Source organism: Pholcus phalangioides, unplaced genomic scaffold, assembly GCF_987345545.1.
Source record: "Pholcus phalangioides strain wild (caught in Gottingen) unplaced genomic scaffold, Ppha-v1.0 ptg000003l_1, whole genome shotgun sequence".
Classification (NCBI taxonomy): domain Eukaryota; kingdom Metazoa; phylum Arthropoda; class Arachnida; order Araneae; family Pholcidae; genus Pholcus; species Pholcus phalangioides.
Window position 1 is genome coordinate 15,924,455 of NW_028301596.1, and position 11,935 is coordinate 15,936,389.

Below are 11,935 nucleotides of genomic sequence, written 5' to 3' on the forward strand. Positions count from 1 at the left end.
CAATAATTTTAGAATCAATAATTTTAGAATCAATAATTTTAGAATCAATGAAATCAATAATTTTAGAATCAATAATTTTAGAATCAATGAAATCAATAATTTTAGAATCAATGAAATCAATAATTTTAGAATCAATGAAATAAATAATTTTAGAATCAATGAAATCAACTACTTCAGAATCAATAATTTTAGAATCAATGAAATCAATTACTTCAGAATCAATAATTTTAGAATCAATGAAATCAATTACTTCAGAATCAATAATTTCAGAATCAATAATTTCAGAATCAATAATTTCAGAATCAATAATTTCAGAATCAATAATTTCAGAATCAATGAAATCAATTATTTCAGAATCAATGAAATCAATTATTTCAGAATTAATGTAACCAGTGCTTTCAGAATTAATGAAAATTCAGAATTCATTAAAGAAATAATTCCAGAATCTATGTAAAATATGATAATTTCAGAATATATGTAAAATATGATAATTTCAGAATCTATATAAAATATGATAATTTCAGAATATATGTAAAATATGATAATTTCAGAATCTATGTAAAATATGATAATTTCAGAATCTATATAAAATATGATAATTTCAGAATATATGTAAAATATGATAATTTCAGAATCTATGTAAAATATGATAATTTCAGAATCTATGTAAAATATGATAATTTCAGAATCTATGTAAAATATGATAATTTCAGAATCTATGTAAAATATTATAATTTCAGAATTTATGAAAAATGTTATAACTCTGGAGTTTATGACAGAAGTATTGTATTTTAACGTATTTACCGTATTTTAATTTTTTATAAGAAACTCCCTTTTTGCCAAAAATCGGGTCCCAAATTTCGGGGGGGGGAAGTGGATCCTCATACATGGATATTACTAAATATATATTATTTTTAAACTTTCCTCCAAATTTTAAGCCCAAAAAATCGGGGGGGGGGTTCCTTTTGCGCGAGGGCTCCTTTTAAACGTTATTATACGGTAATTTTGGAATTAATGAAAAAAAGAAATAATTCCAGAATATTAGTGGAAAGCTTCCAATAATTCGGTTTAATTATTCCACTCATGTGCGACTCCACTCCCTGCGCTTGGGTGATCCACCCTTTTCACTATCCTCTGAGTTAGGTAAATTTGATTTCGATAACCTTTCATAATACGAAATGAAAGAGCAAAGCATTTTAATCGTAATAATAATTATTCATTTCAGCAGAAATCTTCATCAAAACAAATCCTAGCAAAATTCAATAAAAATTCATTTTAGCAGAACATGAATTGCAGCGATTGTTTTTCATTTCATCTTCTCTTCTATACATGTGTATGTTCCAAGACTGAACATTTAAAAAAAGTGTCTAGTCTTTTCAATGAAGCCGAATACCTCAGATTAAACACCAATAACAATATTAACTATAATCTGTTTTTCTAAGATTTTCATAAATTGAAAATTTCGTATTTGAGAACTTGAAAGTAACTTTTATACTATACAATCCGCTGCAGCTTTTCAAATGTCAAAAACTTATTAATCAAGCGAATTAAGTAAAGACAAACAGTTTCAATGTCGATGATAAAAATTTAGGGATTGGAAACTCAAATGTTTCTAATCAGTGTTTTTATTGTGAGAGTTAACCGTTATAAAGGTTTTACGGCTGAAATATCCGTTTTTCGTTTAGTGAGTGCAACTACAAAAAGTCTTTAATATATTACGGAATCGGATCTCTCTCGAGCTTTGCTGTTCGAATAATTTTTCTCCATTATTTATGCGGCCTCATCTTGCTTTCGTATAACTTATCTTACGTGGCTGTAGATGGGCAAAAGAAAACCACGCAACATGGTCCGAGAGAAACCAAGCGATGCCGCCGAACTTCTGAGCAAAGAGCACGCGCAGATCCTGAAGGAGCCAGTTCCATTCATCACTGCTCATCCGCTAACATCAAACATGTTCGAGTGGCACTACGTTATATCCGGTCCTCCAGAGTCGTCGTACAGGGGTGGCATCTATCACGGCAAGATAGTTTTCCCGCAGAACTTCCCGCAGGCAGCACCATCCGTCTTCATGATGACACCTAATGGACGTTTCGCGATCCACAAGAAGTTGGGGATGTTCCTGGAAGGTAGTAGCGACGCGCAGCTACTGTGGAATTCCACTCCGTCGGTGTCTCGGATCCTTTTCGGTATACTGGCCCTCCTACTGGACAGGAAACCTATCGAGGGCTACGCGATATCTTCGGGTAAGGTGAAGAAGGACTTGGCCCAGCGCAGCTGGAGACTGAACCTCAAGGACTCGACTTTCTGCCAACTTTTTCCGGAACTCGCTCAGGAATGTCATCGGAGAGTGAAGGAGTCCGGGATCACGTCGGTACGAAAACCGAAAAGTCCGACGAACCCCACTGAGGCAGCTGAAGCGAATATTACAGCTCTAGAAGGAGAGTCCGATGTGCAGTCGGTGGAAAAAAATGGTAATGCTGGAGATGGTCGCACCAAGGAAGTATGTCCTGGAGAAGATTCTGGAGGAGAAGATGATTATGAAGAGTATTACGACGAAGACTACGACGACATTGATACCGAAGATCAAATGCAAGAGGAACTCGACGACGAACACTCACTAACGGATTTCATCATGAGCATTTTTGTGATCGCGATCATATTGTGGTGCTTCTATTATAACAACCGTTAAAACCTGGTGTTTGAAAAAAAGCCAAGCATTACAGGTAACTGATGAACAAAAGAATCTACGATCGCAACTGATGTTAATCATATTGAGTCAAATATCTAATCATTGAAATGAACGTGAAAATTTTTTCAAGATGACAACATTCTATTCGTTTCCATGAATGATTCTTTCTATAAGAAATACATGCTGATCATTTATACTGGCGATCGCGTTGATTTTTGCTTTGATGTTTTTACATGATCTAATCCAGTATTTATCAACCTGGGGTGATATGGTCCCCAAGTTGTCCTGAGATATTACACTGGGCCAAGGGTAAAAATAAAAATAAAAGAGAACCGTGAAAGGCTGCTAAGCGGGGCGGGGAGAGTACAACGAGGTATTAAAAATTTCGGATATGAAGAAATGAAGCTTTCCTAAGTGAAATATTGTGAGAGTAAAGTGTGACCATACTCTCAGAATGAAGCAGAACTACCCATAGAACCAGGGCTGCTTTAACGCATGGACCTACCTTGACAGAGCCTGAGTCCTCACGTGCGTAGGAGGAGATAATCTACGTATAGAGATCGGATACTATATTTTTCGGAAATAAGTATGTAAACTGGTATACAGGTACTCCTAGCCAGGAAAGGGAAGGGAGTCCTGACACATAGAATCAGGGTCCATCTTAACGCATAGGCCCACGCAGTCATAGCTCGAGCCTCACGTCAATAGGAGAGGTCTACTTGATTCGATGTGGAGATACCTTAATTTCCCAGCGCAATTACACACATATGCTCGTGCTTTCAGCTAAGTACGAGAACTCCAAGAACATTTTGCCCCGGTTGTTCAGACGGCACTGTTATAATCCCCCCTACGAGGGTGGGGGGATTATAACAGTGCTCAGGATGGAGCACTGACTCACCAGGATGGGAGCTGAAAGGCTCCCATCCTGGAAGATCCGGACTTACAATTTCTACTATCATCTCCCTTATTTTTATCATTTCTATCTTTTCCCTCACTATAAATTTTTTATATAAGGGTCTATGTGAAGAAAATCTGACCGGGACCCGAGAAAGATTCCACCCAGGGGTAATGATGCCGTGATAAGATGCTCATCTACCACCATGATGGTTCCCATCAGGTCCACGGATTCGATCCAGGAAAATTAACGTAGATATAAAGTTCTTTCCCGACGAATCTGAGGGGACCACCGATACATGGCGCATTCATTTCCTACCCAACTCTATCGGCAGTAAATTGCTGTACGACGATGTGACCGGAGTTGGTGCGCATTGAAGTAATAGTGAGTGCGGGTGGCAAGCAACCTAAGGACCCTGATGCACAACGGGGGGGGGCGCTACATAGAACCCCCCCCCCCCCTACAAGAACCCTGTCTGAATCGGGGGTAGATCTTTCTCCGATGCAGTTTTTATTCACTATCACTTTGTTCCCAAAATCAATAATTAGAAAGGGTCTCACTCCTTGATGGGAGGGGAAGAGGTTGGGGACTTTGGATGAGACAGGGGGGGGGGCGGCCTCGGGAGAAAACAAATATTATTCAAAATGGAACCAGGAGCGGTAAAAGGTTACGAAACACTAGTCCATCTGTATATATAATCTCTACTTTTCTAATTATTCTAATCGTCAACATGCACCTTTCATTTCCGGTAATAAGACGAGCTCCTTGTAAGTTTTCTGTTAGGAAGAAAGCAAGAAGTTTGCCATTGAGGTTATAACACACACAGTGTATTTTTAATTGAAAAAAAAACTCTTATATGCTAGATTATAATCAAAACAAAATGTGTGCAGAAGGATACTAGAAAAAATAATATCTTCAAAATATACGTACCAAGTCAAGGTGGAGGCGTAATTAAAAATAATCGTTTCCGCTGCGCTGTCATCAATTTTATTGGAGCATAATGGTATGGAATTGTGTGGAAGTTGTGAAAATTTTCACGTTCAACGCTTAGCTAAGCTAAATGGTTTCCTTGTTTATTTCGATAACAAGGAGGACGTTGGAAAGAAATTGAGGAAATTCATTCACTACTTCGAATCGTTTCAAGTTAGTATTTATGAGATTTGTCTTTCGAGATGTGACGTATAAATACCTTTCCTGAAAAAAAAAACTCCTTATATTGAGGGAAAAATCAGAAATTTTCTGCCTGGTTATGTGATCAATTCTTACGCTCCCTTTGCTTCAATGTACTCTTTCTTAATTAAGCGTAATGGTAGGTTATTTAACACACGTGTGTGTTGGCAATTTATGATAGTTGTTCATCTAATGCTAGAAGAAACGCTGTTTCTACCTCATGAATTATAAATATAACTGGGTCTATCTCCGGTGTCAGAGTTGCGTCATTTCTTATAGAGGATCTGTCTAAATATATAAGTAATACATGTATCTAAATGATGAACACTTTTTCCCGTTGAATATAAGGGGAGGGCACCAAAATGAACAGTCACCTGGGCGGCAAAGTGAACTTTCGTTTCCAGTTATAGCCCTCCGTGAGTGGATGTGACACGCTTAAACGACCCGCGACACATTTACAGTTCACTTAAGTTGTCTACGGCATTTTTGTAGATCACTTTAGTGGCTCATTTCCAAATCACTTAAGTGACTCAAAGAACATTTACAGATCAATTAAATTGTCCCCGGCACATATTCGGATCACTCGAGTGGCCTGCGGCATTTTTTTTTTAATAATGTGATCACATATTCCCAAAGAGATGATAAGTCCAGGGAATTTGTTAGTGTTAGTAGACATCCATGCTCGAACCTGCATAGTCCGAAGCTAGCTTCCTAACCACTCGACTGCCAGGTGGCGAGCGGTAGAGATTTTAGAGATCGCTTTAGTAGTACTTGGCATATTTCTGAATAATTTAAGTTACTCAAAGTGCAGTTAAAGGTCACTCAAATTACCCTCGAGGTGCATTTCTCGATAACTCAAGTGGCTCGCGAAACGTTTCCAAACCAATGTAAGGGCCTGCACTCTCCAAAACATTGAGCACTCCCGTGTTAGGGGCAACACATTGAAAATTCCTACCCTTGCCATTTTCAGACCACCTGAGTGGCTCGAGGTGCATTTCCAGATAACTCAAGTGGCTCGCGACACATTTCTAAACCCATGTAAGGGCCTGCACTTTAACACAAAAAACTTTTTTTTGTTTGATTGTCTTCTGAAAATGCGACGGTTCACACGCAAAATTGGAGAGAGTAATTTTTTGAAAGCCGTTTAAAAAGTCCTATCTGGCTTTACAAAGCGCGCGAGTTGGAATACGTCTGTTCGAAACACAGAAATTCTCATTAGCTCACTGTTCCTCTCCAGGTTCTTAACGACGGTCATTTATCATCGACAGCAGTTTCGGACAAGCAAGTGCCAGTTCCCGAGGTGGAATTTTCTGAAGAAAAAAAAATATCCACTGATAACAAAAGGATTCCCTTTCATTTGAGATGGCCGAAACCGAGCCGAAAATCCCGAAATCAACACCCGCCAAGGAAACAATAGTCAAGAAATCCACCACCACCACCACCACCACCACCGTCGCCAATAGCACCGGGTCGATTAGCGTTGAGACCGACAAGACGTCCGCCAGCACCGGGAATAGCGACGGCAAGTCGGACAAGAAGAATTTGAAGCAGCGCTTCAACGCCAATGCCAATTTCATTCACTTGAAGAACGTCTACAAGGGCGACGTGGATCCCAAGACGGCCGTCTACATGACCAGCGTGCTGGAATACATGGCGGTGGAGATCGCTGAAGTGTCCTGCAAGGCCGCCAAGGAACGCTCGAAACAGAAGACGGCAACCATCGCCCTGCAGGACTTGAAGACGGCGATCGATCGCGACGACGAGCTCAACGCCCTGTTCAGAGGCACGAAGAGGACAAGCGCTGCTGCTGACCTTTGACTACCGTAAATGACAGTAGAGCATCTTTGCCAACTGGCGCTAAATCTTCCCCCCCCCCTTCCATCAATTTCTCTACTTTATGCAAAATTATTATTTTCCAGCGTCCTTGGCTACACGGTGAAATAAATTCCATTGTATGATTTAGAAATTTTATCTTTGATTTGACCTTTTATTTATGAGCTTGCACTAGGTTGGTGCAAGGTACTGAACCCCTTCCCTCCAAGACCCAGCCCTGGGGACCAATACGGCGAAGAGTAAACCGGATGCTGTCAATCCTGCCACTAGAACATTGGCGGGGCGAGACACGAGCTACAAAGACCCCCGAATCGAATACCAGTGTTTAGCGGTTCGATAGAGATGCCACTCTCCTAATGCGTTCCCCTCAGTCTGTCCTTGTCTCTGACACAGATTGTAGACCAGGCGTCTTCAACCTGTTGCTCGCCAGCACCACGATGCTCCCTGAAGCACCTACAGTGCTCTGTGACCGTGTCTGATTTCGGGATGGCTAGCAAGTAATTAACGACCCGATTGTACGAACGCCTTGTACAAATTGCATTGAAGAATCAAAATCATCCCGATTTCACGTATTCGCATATCAAACTTGCCGTAAGGGATCTCTTCTTTTGCTGATGGATACAGGTGGTGCTCGTGACTAGAAAGAGGTTGAAGAGGACCAATGTTGTAGCGTCTACAATGTAGCCTACCGGACGACCTTAAGATCTTGCACTAGGATATGTAAATAACACACCCCGACACGCTCCTAATTGCACACAAGCAGTAAACCTGAACCAGCATAAGATCCGGCAGGGTGAGACGAGATAAATCCCCGAGCACCGGAGAATCCAGGTTCGAGGTAGATTGCACTCTATTACTTAATTTCCCTTCAGTAGCTTTTGTAATGGATACAGATCCATAACGTTAGGCTGCCCCGATGGTCTGCACCAGGACCCGAATGCTAATGAATTGAACTGTTAGTATACATAATACGCTCAGACTGTTCCTGTGGAGGTCGAGTGTTCATAGTGACGGACTAGCATCGCGAGGTGGGGTTCAACCCGGGTTCGAACCCCACAGCGATGGTCCGCTGAAGTTGTTTTCTGTGGTCGCCAACTTCGAATTGTGAATACGAGCCGATCTTCTCGTTAAAAAGTCTTGCCACAGAGAGCAACAGGCCTACGAAGGTATACCTTTGTTCAATCATTACACTTCACTTCTGAAATATAGGTGGCAGCAATGAAAAATCACACACAACACTAGATACGCGCTCACACTTTGTATTCACACACTTCGTTCCAGATTCTGCCACAAAGTTGGGCTGGAAGTGAACATTCTGTCTAAAGCAGTTCTATTCAAAACGGTCCAATAGTAGGGAGGTGTCCAGGATACAGAGGTGTTTAAACTGACAGTTTTTTACTGTACTTATTTCAATGTGATTTCAACTAGGTCCACACTCTAGGGTCCAGCCTAGTCCACTGGACATTCCCAAATATTTGCTTCAAATGTTTGCTTCTTCCCCCCCCCCCCCACTGCGATAAAGCAAGAATGACAATTGACTGGCTGAATGTTCCTTTGCGAATGTTTGCTAAGTTGTTACTGTTGGCGTTCTTCGATCAATGAGCGGCCAGAGATTGATAAGAAGATCAGGGAGCAAAGCGGATCCTTTGGCTTAGATGGGGAGAAGGGACTGGTTGTTTTCTTTCCAATACCTTTCAGCCTCCAAAATTTGACGATCTTGGCCAATGGTGAATCGGCTACCCTACTCACCAACCTTGAAAGTATTGGGCCAGGCTGGACATGGGTGTGCCTCTCCTTTCATGGATGTATTCTCGCCATTTTCCTGCTTGAACGTAGCTGATCTTTCAAATAATAATAGTAATTCTTAGATTTCCTGAAATTTAAGCTTTGAAAAAAAAAAAGTGTTAAAATTTACTAGATTATCATTCATGGATTATTAATGTATGATCATGGATCTAAGGGCATGATTCCCCATGGTATTCAGGCGTATGAAAACGGTACGGTATATTCTCGTATATAAGCTGACCTCCAAAATACACAGTTTAGGAGAAAAAAACTGTATATTTCTCAGAAAAAATTATGTGCGTGAAGGTTATTATTCATGCTTACGTCTTGGTAAGTTTGATAAATTTATCACTTTTACCTTCAAATATACATAATACCCACGTTGTCGTTGATAAACTTGATAAATGCAATTTACAGCCTTTATCTGTGATTAAGCATGATACCCTAATGTAATTGGTGAATTGGATAAATGTGAAAAAAAAATTTCAAATGAGTCTAGCATGTGTGATATGAATATAGTCGGATCCCGACATAATGAAATCGCCTGGTATACGGTGATTTCTACGTAAAGAATAAAGAGTAAAATTATAGAGAATAGAAATTGTAGTTGCGCCCGGATTTGAACTTTACCTTTGGCATTGTAAAAATGCGCTTAATTTAATTTCCTTGGCTTCCATGAAACAATCCACGTCCGGAACAATTTCCGATTTAAATAAAGTGCAAAGGCACTTCACAAGGAAAACCCTTTCGTTTATTTACTGAAATAATTCATCGGAGAATCTTATTTGATTATTTTCGTGCTTATTATTCCCATTCAGCAGCTAAATGCGACAAAAGAATTCTTTCCTCCTGGGTTCAGGTAATTCTTTACTTACGTAGTGAAAACACTCACGGGGACGTATATCTTCTTCTCATTCCAATTAAATTAATTAGATCATTACATTAAGACGTGCCGCCAAAACAAAAGGGATTTACCATTTGTTGATTGGGCTCTTAGAGTTTAGGGATTTTTTTTTTAATTTTAAAAATCATCTATCTTAATCAATGTTATACTGATTTACGTATTACAATCCGGGATCAATAATACGGAAATATTATTTGGAAAACAAACGAGAAATAAATGTATCTTGAATCTTTTTTCAAAATATATTATGCAAAACAATTTTTTTAAGGAAAAATTCTAATAAATCCTCTGAATTAAACCCAGCGGAGGATTAATTCCGTAATAACCATCATAATTATGTTTTTAGGGATCGGATTTTTATGACGTCATATTTTTTATGGCAAGTCATATTTCAAGCATTTTCGAACAATCGGTCAAGATTTTAGGAATTTTCATGCACTTTTTCTGGTTAGTTTTTTGTTCCCAAAAATTTTAATCTGTGGGCATTTTCTCCAGAGATGTAGTATACACTTTTTCTTTTATAGGGGGGAAAAACTTTTGCATTAATAGTAACCAATTTTATGTTCCCTTAGGATCCTTTTCACTTTGTTACTGAATGGCACGCCAAGCACTTGCGAAAGATGTGATTCATTCGGACAATGGAAATCTTCGTGTTCAATGCATTTTCATGTAGCCTGTACACTATTTTACCGCACACCACAGCTCCGGTCATATATCGCCATAGAGCAATTTCCAACCAGTGGATTTGGGTACGAAATAAAGGCTCCATCCATCGGTGGTCACCCCAGGTTCGGTAGGTAAAGAACTTGCTTCTCGGACGCTCTATGCTCGGATTCGAACCCATGGACCTTGACGGTAACCTTCACAGTGGAAAACGAGCATCTTACCACTGCGCCATTCGGGCGCGAAAAAAGCGATGCCAACAGCACGCGGTGTTCCCAAGTGGTCACCCTCCTAAACTTCGGTGATCGGACGCGAACCGGTGTTTTCAGCATGGTATGGCCGTTGGCGAGTAGCATATACACTGCGATTTTTGTCAGGAGGAGGGCAGACTTGGTTTTTCCACTGCTGCTCGTCACTAAAACTCCATAGCTGTATTACAATTTATTTTCTTCTGCATTATATTGTGAAGTGGTTTGGTATATATATAGTTGCCAATTTCTCTCTCTCTCTCTCTCTCTCTCTCTTTCTTTAATTTTGGCGCTGCCTAAACTTAATAAGGGTTTGGAGTAGAAAGTTATGGAATTTTTTAAAAAATTTTGGGGAGAATATCTTCAGCACCGATATCGGGTGCTGTGCGGTCATGTGCACATTGGAAAGGATTCGCGTCACGAAGACCAGCATTTCAATCTTACCTGTGGTGCAGTGGTGTTTAGGTGAAGTTGATTTAGTGTCGTTTTCCAGCTTCCGGAACTAACGTGAGTCGATCTCCCGTCGAAAAGTCACGCAACAGATCCTACAAGCAGGGTCGTAACCAAAAACAAAGATTGACACTCACCCAGGCCATGTACCCATTTTGGCACACCCCTCTCCTCGTAATTTTGAGCGAACAAAAAACAAACTTGGTGTCCTTCCTGGTTCAGAGTAAAAGGCATGAACCATCCTTCTTCCCCTAGTTGCAACCCTGCCTAAAACATGCAAATATTCAAGTATTGAACTTCACTCTTAATTCAGCATAAAGATGGCAGCACTGACATCATACACACAACGCGCAGACGTTTAGGTGTGTAACATACACACACACTTTCGGCACAGCTCGCATCTGAAAGCTTATAAAATAGTAGTAAATTGCCCGATGATGGTAGACCGGAGTTCTGCTCGGTTAAAAAAAGAAGGACCGATTTTACCATTGCATTTCGTTTTGTTCAAAATATGTTAAAAGTTCCAGCACAAAACCACCAGCAACATTGCAATTCAGCTACAGAATCAATCGATGAGATTGCGGAAACCAGACGTCTGCTTTATGACAAGTCTCTTCCAAATATTGCTCCATCTGGTAATTTTTCGTGAAATTTTCAATAAACGTTTGCAAAGTAGTTTCCTGAAATATTTCTAAGAAGAAATATATTGAACAATAGCAGTTTTTTTTTAAAAAGAAAAAATTTTAAACTGCATCTCATGAAATTCAGTGCAATTCGAGAGCGTTCTAAGGTACAGCTGTTGAGCTTAAGAAATTTGTTTTCATATGAATTAGGCGAGAGAATTTTAATTAAAAAGTTAAATTGATGAATTTTTTTGTTCATTTTGCAACTTGATAAGATGAAAAGAGTAATAACTAAAAAAGAAGAGGCGAAATAATGAGAAAATTATATGGTCATATTTTTAAAGGATAAAGTCATATTTGCATGTTTTTTAAGCTCATAAATGTTTCCGTATTTCCAAGATTTTTTTGTCATAAAAATCTGAGCCCTACTAATAACATATAATAATTAAAATCTCGAATATTTTAAAGATCATGTGAAATTTAATATATTTTATCTACATTTTCCTTCAAAAATAGAGAAATAATTTCCTGGAGAATCAAATCTTCGTTTATTTTCAATGTATAATTATTTTAAATTATAATAAACATTAATCTTAGGTAAATAAAATGTATTTAACATATTAATACCTTTGTATGGCATCTATCACCTTTAACGTTATTAAATCACCCTCTTAT